This window comes from Chiloscyllium plagiosum, chromosome 8 (genome assembly GCF_004010195.1).
Source record: "Chiloscyllium plagiosum isolate BGI_BamShark_2017 chromosome 8, ASM401019v2, whole genome shotgun sequence".
Lineage (NCBI taxonomy): Eukaryota > Metazoa > Chordata > Chondrichthyes > Orectolobiformes > Hemiscylliidae > Chiloscyllium > Chiloscyllium plagiosum.
Window position 1 is genome coordinate 77,555,166 of NC_057717.1, and position 7,443 is coordinate 77,562,608.

Here is a 7,443-nt window from a genome sequence, read left to right on the forward strand (position 1 = left end):
GGAACAGAGTAGTTATGGGTTCACAGGCCATGAGGAGAGGAAAAGTGTAGGTATAGGTCAACAGGCCGATGCTATGACAATGAAGCTGGGATGGGCCAACATGCCTTTGTCGGGAAAACAGGTTAGAGATCGATTCACAGCTATTGTTCAGGGTACAGTCTGGGGATGAGTTCACAGGCTGTTGCGAGGGGAGCAGATTGTGGAAGGGGACACAGACTGCCGATTGGAGAACAGACTGGATATATGAATAAGTTTATCTATTTGTACTTGTGCCAAGAGGTAATTAATCAGCCACAATGCTGTGTGTTCCACATGTAGCAGCCTGTGAACCCATCCCCACGTTTTTGCTTCCACAACAACTGAGAATACATCCCCACCTTGTTGTCCCACAAACAGCCTGATTCCTTATGTAAACACCATTATTCTATGCCCCATCTTCCAGGAGCAAACACCTGTTATATATCTGAAATCTGGTCCCCTAGCAATGGCCTATGAACGGTCGTGACGACAAAGAGTGAACATGGGCTCAGAGGCCAAGGCAATGGGAACTGAGTGGGCATTTATTCACAAGCAGCTCCTGGCAGAAGACAATGGGAATGGGTCCAAAGCCTATTGCTGGGAAACAGGCTGGCCATGTGTTCACAGACTGTTGTGAGTCACTAAGCGTGGTGATGCGTTCACAATTCATTGCTTGAGGAACCAATTGAGAATTGTTTAAGAAATCGTTGCAAGGGAAACATAGTGGGGATGGGCTCATGGCTATTGGTAGAAGAAGAGCGTAGGGATAGGTTCACAGGCAGATGCTACGAGAACAGAGGTTGAACTTATCACCAGCGCGGGAGTCCTCCATTTCTGATTTTCAGCGGCAGTGGCAGCAGCAACTCGAAGGGCGGGAGCTTGCACCAGGGGACAGCCGGGAGCGTGATTCGCTGATTCGTGCTTTTAACTTTGAAGTCAGACAGCAGAGGTTTCTGAGAAGGGAGGGACTTCTTATTTTCATTTCCATCCTGCTATATAAGTCATTGTCTTCTCAATCCGAGACGCTACCTTTGTAGGGCCTCCCAACCAACCACCTCTTCAAACAAGGTTCATATCAGGAAAACGTCTCTTTTTTAGCTCATGAAGAGAGGACTAGCAGGGAGGGGACAGTACAGGGAGAGCAATGTTCCTCCTGCATAATATTTGAGGTCAGGGACGCCAATATGGTCCCGTCCAAGTACATCTGCAGGAAGTACACCCAACTCTCGCTCCTCCAACACCGTGTTAGGGGACTGGAGCGGGTACTGCATGAACTTCGGATCATTCAGGAGGCAGAGGCTGTGATATATAGGAGTTACAGGGAAGTAGTTACTCATAGGCAAGAAGAAAGCTAGGTGACTGTTCAAAAGGAGAAAAAACAGTCAGTGGAGAGATCCCCTGTGGTCGTTCCCCTGAAACATGTATGCCTTTTTGGATACTGTTGAGCGTGACGACTTACCAAGGGCAAGCAATGGGGCCCAGGTCTCTGGCACAGAGCCTGTCCCTGTTGCACAGAAGAGAAGGAGGGAAAGGAGGAGAGTATTAGTCATTGGGGACTCAATTCTTAGAGGCTCAGATAGAAGGCCTGTTGGGAACGAACCAGACTCACGGATGTTGTGTAACCTCGCAGGTGCCAGTATCCGTGATGTCTCGGATCGTAACTTTGGGGTCCTGAAGGGACAGAGTGACCAGCCTCAAGTCCACGGAGGTACCAACGACATAGGCAGAAAGAGGGGTAGGGATGTAAAGCAGGATTTCGGGGAGCTTGGGTGGAAGCTGAGAGCTAGAACAAACAAAGTTGTTATCTCTGGATAGCGAGTCAAGGAATAGGAAGAAATATCAGCGAAACACTTGGCTGCAAGAATGGTGCAGGAGGGAGTGCTTCAGGTTTTTGGGTCATTGGGGCTCATTCTGGGGAAGTTGGGAACTCTACAAACAGGACCGTCTTCACTTGAACCAGAGGGGTACTAATATCCTGGGTGGGAAATTTTCTGCTACTATTCGGGTGGGTTTAAACTATCTCTGGGGGTAGGAACCTGAGGTGAAGCAGCAGTGCACTGGAGGATGAGCGTAGGAAGGACCGGGACAGGATTTCAGGTTCACAGGAATATGCTGGCAGTCAGCGAAGTGGTTTGAAGTGTGTCCACTTCAACGGCAGAAATATCCATATAAGGTAGGTGAGCTTGCAGCATGGATAGGTAGCTGGGACTTCGATATTGTTGCCATATCGGAGACATGGATAGAACAGGGTGAGGAATGGATGTTGCAGGTTCCTGGGTTTAGATCTTTCATTTAAAACAGGCAAGGCGGTAAAAGAGGGGGAGGTGAAGTCAAAGGTAATGCAACGGTGGCTGGGAGAACTTTTGATGAGGACTCGTCTACTGAGGTAGTGTGGGCTGAACTTAGAAATGGGAGAGAAGAGGTCACACTTCTTGGAGTTTTTTGTCGGCCTCCGCAGATTTCCAGGGAGATGGAAGAGAGGAGTGAAAAGGAACAGGGTGGTCATTATGGGGGACTTTAACTTCCCCAAAATTGATTGGAAATATTGCAGCTCGAATAGGTCGGATGGATCAGTTTTTGTCCAATGTATACAGGAGGGTTTTCTGACACAGTACGTCGAGGGGGTGACAAGAGGGGAGGCCACATTGGATCTGATACTTGGTAATGAACCAGGCCATGCGTTCGATTTAGTTCAAGGTGAGCACTTTGCAGATATTGACCATCATTCAGTTATGTATAGTTTAGCGAGGAAAAGGGACAGGTACTTGCCACAGGTCAAGCGTTATGAAGGGGCAAGGTCAATTATAATACGATTAGGCGAGAATTAGGATGCATAGAATTGGGTAGCAAAATGCAGGGGATGCAGACAAGGAACGGATATTGCGTGTCATTGATAGGTACATCCCTGTCAGGCAGGGAGGAAGTGATAAGGCAAATGAAACGTGGCTTTCTACAGAAATTGCATTTCTTGTTAAGAAGAAGAAAGGGGCTTATGTGTGGATGAGGTAAGATGGTACAGATGAGGCGATGGGGAGGTACAGATCAGCTAGGAAGGAAATTAAGAGAGAGTTAGGAAGAACAAATAGAGGCACGATCAGTCTTTAGCAAATAGAATAAAGGAGAACCCTAAAGCTTTCAAAAGGTCTGTGAGGTATAAAAGGATGATTAGGGTAGTGTGGGACTTTGGCTCAATCTACAAACTTACTTTCTTCTATGAGTGAGCCAAGTCCTGCGTGTTCTTTTAAATGAAGCAATAGGAGAAGATATTCGGTCTCACACTCTTAATTTATTTTACACAGTTAGTGAACAAAGCATTCAGAGCTCTGGGTCTAAACCTCTTTGTCCCTGACAAACTACAAATGTGTGCCAGTTCAAAAAGAAATACCTCGTTTTGTCCCTGCCCCAGTCTTTTATACCATAAAAGACGTCATATAAACACTGAGGTAGAATTATCTTCTAATTGGGTGTTAGTCTGATTCCATTCCCCGCCTTCTTGCATTCCTAGCTGTCCGACCCCACGTGACATTCTTTTGCCCGCGAAATGGGGCATCACGCGGCCTCCTCGACCCACTTCCGAGGCGCGAAACGGGACGTCACGTGATCTCCCGCGCTCTTCCGGGGCGCGAAACGGGATGTCACGTGACCGCCCCGCACTCTTCCGGGTGCGAGACGGGGACGTCACGTGGCCACGCCCCCTGCTTGGGTTACAGAGTCACCACAGGGTTTTGAATGCTGAATCCATCCAGCCTTCTGTTTTTAAAGTAAGGAATATATTTGCAAGTCCCCCTTTTGAGCTCATGAAAATGAGACCAACCAACCTGTTCTATACATCATATTCGCTCTCTGATGCATAGTCCTCCCTCCTTGCTAAAGCCATGGTTTCCGTCTCCATCTGTGACACCTGGTAAGGCGGGGGAGCCTTACCTTCAATTGCTGTAATAATTACCCTGTTTAACAAAGATCTAATGCAGGGTATACAACAACATCCGCACAACACTAACACAATAATCATACCTCCAAGGGACATAAACACAGAGGCAATTAATCCCTTCCATTTCCCAAACCATGAATCAAATAGTCCTCCTAGAGGATTGTAAATACCCGAGTGTTCATGCATTTCTTCAGACAAAATTCTTAGTCCTTCCAAAGCTCTGGTGACCGAACCATCAGGTGCCGTTTTGTTGGGGATGAACGTACAACATTGATCTCCAAACATAGAGCACACTCCCCCCTTTTCTGCTAGCAACATTTCTAAGGCCATTCTATTTTGAACTGTCATCAATGAGGTTGCTGCCAATTGTTCAGAAAGTCCCGCCACCGCATCTCTCGTTCTATTGGCGAGCCTAAGTACATTGTAATGTACATAATTAATTCGGTCAACGTTTTTATTCGGCGGAACTGGGAATAAAACCCCGATAATTGGGAGATTCTCAAACCCTGCTGCTATCTGGTCTGCTAATTTTTATATTCATCAGGTACACCACGGGGAACACCTATTGCATCTGTGTAAGTGGTTGAGCCAGATGATACATCAAACAAATCCCTACGAATTCGTGATTACGGATTTATTCCCTGTCGTCGTTCTCCCAAAAGGAATAAGGGTACCCCTAACCTAACCATTGCGGTACCCCTAACCTAACCATTGCACAGGTTCCAGACCAATCTGGAGGTAGACTAATATGCAGTGCTCTATCTCCACAGTACCAAAAAAGATCAGCTCTGCCAGCCAGTTACATTAATTGTGTCCTGACACCAGTCAGCAGGCATGTCTCCCAAGACAATATTTGACTTTCGAGCAAAACAAGTGTAATTGTTGGCTCGAGGTGTAAACACTGGAGGCAACACAGAAGTCTTTACAGTGGGAAAATAGCACTAAATGTGGTACAATTTGGAGGGTTCGCTTGCATAGTGAGGGCCATCATACAATGAAATCCGATTGGGTCTATGTTAGTGAACAATGGGGCTGGAGAAGTAAATAGAGTTGGCCTTGCCGAAGAACACGCGACACAATTACTCATATTCATTGAGGTTGCAGTCGCTGTCATCCAGTCCAGCCATAAGTTCTTGTCCCCATACCCGGTAGCTAATTTAATAATGTCCCTTCTCGTAAGGTTGTTGTGGTCTATTACCACAACTCCTGAACTTGGTTCTACCTTCATACTTCTGCTTTCAGTTTGTGGCTGGCTCATAGGAGGGTCCACTAAGGTTACCTTTAATAATCCCATATTATCCACTCCAGATTGATCTACACCTATTACAAGATAAAAGCACCTGTCATCACTCTCACAGTAACTCTGTACCTCCTTTGGACTAGGATTAATATCAAATTTTGTCAGAGTTAACAAAAGTGGATTTCTTAACTCTGAAGAATGATCAAGTTGCCCTTTTGTCAGGCTCACATGGTCTTGAATGTTCCATCTATTATCCAAGGGTGACGACCTCTTGGGGGTCCATTGTACCCCAGTCCATGTTAATACATTATCCCACGACGGGCATGGGTCATAGTAAATGGCATAAAATCAAAGATATACATCATAATCCCTCCAGCTCCCTATATCTTAGCCACAATCAATTACTTTGCATTAATCAAACAGATATGTAGTACCATGATTTCTATCTTGTCTGATGTGTACCCGGCTCCTCGTCTCCTTTAAACATTTATCCGCCTCTTGCCTTACTGCTCTTTTGTTCCTGGAGCTTCCTCCCTCGCCTGTGTGTTTGTCCCTCGTGGTTAATACTCCTATTAACAGCAGCATAACACTCATACATAAGACAATAGCAAAGACTTTCAATCTCCACGGCCTAAGGTAATGTGGGCTGCTTGCAGAGATAAACATTATATCCTTTACACAGCTTTGCTTAGAAATCTTGAGAACCTCTCCCCCTTTTTCCAAAAGCTTCTTCGTACAAACATTAATCATTTAGGACCCTTCTACTCGTTTTCTGTTCTTATTTGTTCTAAAGTTCTTGTTGGCGGTTCCGTGGCTGCACACTGGCTCCAATGGTACCAGCTTTCTCCTTTCCCCTGTAGTCTAACCGCATGAGATGTCCTCTCCACCACCTTTTAAGGTCCTGTCCACCTCGGCTCCGACCACTTCCGTTTGATCACCTTCAACAGGACCCAGTCTGTAATAGATGGCGCCTGGCTCTGTAGTTCCCCGTTCTCCGGTCCAACCTGTTTGGAGAAAGCTGACACCAAAGCTGTTAGTTGGTCATAGTAAGGTTTGTACCTTTAGAGAGGCTCCTCCTCCCTCTAACATCTGTATTCCATCTCCCGGTCCCGGGAAGTGCTGCCCTGTTGTCAGCTCATACGGGGTGAACCCTGTGATAGAGTTTACTGAGCTTCGAATGGACATTAAAGCTAAGGGTAGGACATCCACCCAGCTTAACTTTGTTTGTGCACACACTTTTCCTATTTTTCCTTTTATGCACTGATTCATTCTTTCCACTTTTCCCTGTGACAGAGGATGGTACACTGTTCCAAACGCATGTTTCAGTCCGAAAGCTGCTTCAACTTCTTGCAGGTCTTTATTCTTGAAGTGTGTGCCATTATCTGACCTGACTTTCTTTGCAAACCCATGTATTGGAATATATTGGTTTATCAAGAATTTGATCACTGTCTTTGCATCTTCCTTTTTCGCAGGTATTGCTTCTGGCCAACCAGTGTATGCATCCACTGCTACCAGAAGGTACCGATATCCGTTTACTCTCTCTATCATATCAGTGTAGTCAATCACTATTTTTGACCTAGCATTCTTGGAAGAGGGAATTTTCCCTCGTGTGGTTTCACTGTTGCTCTCACGTTATATTCTGTACACGTTCTACATTCCCTGATATAACTTTCAATCATCGCTGGCAAGAACGGATGCCACCAATGTGTCAGATACCTCTGCATCTCTGTTTTTCCACTATGTGTGAGCCCATGTGCCTCCTGAAGCATAGAAGCTATCAAACCTGGGGGTAGCACTGGTCTACAATCCGGTGACCTCCAAATCCCTTCTGATTCTGTGGCCCCTCTCTCTCTCCATACTGTCAGTTCATGAGGAGAGGCTTTCTGCTGCTCTTATATTAACACATTCGCATCGCAAGCGGGCAGCAGGTCATACACTGTTCTCTCTGTTTGCATCATTATATACTGTGGTGTATACCCTGCTGCTTTCTTTGCTGCTGAGTCTGCTTCCTTCGCTACTACTGTATCTGCTTTATCATGTCCTCTGCACTTAACCACAGCAGGTCATACACTGTTCTCTCTGTTTGCATCATTATATACTGTGGTGTATACCCTGCTGCTTTCTTTGCTGCTGAGTCTGCTTCCTTCGCTACTACTGTATCTGCTTTATCATGTCCTCAACATTTGACCACTGCCACATCTGCAGGTTTCATCAGGGCCTCCGCTAATCTTTTCATATCTTTTTCATGTTTAAT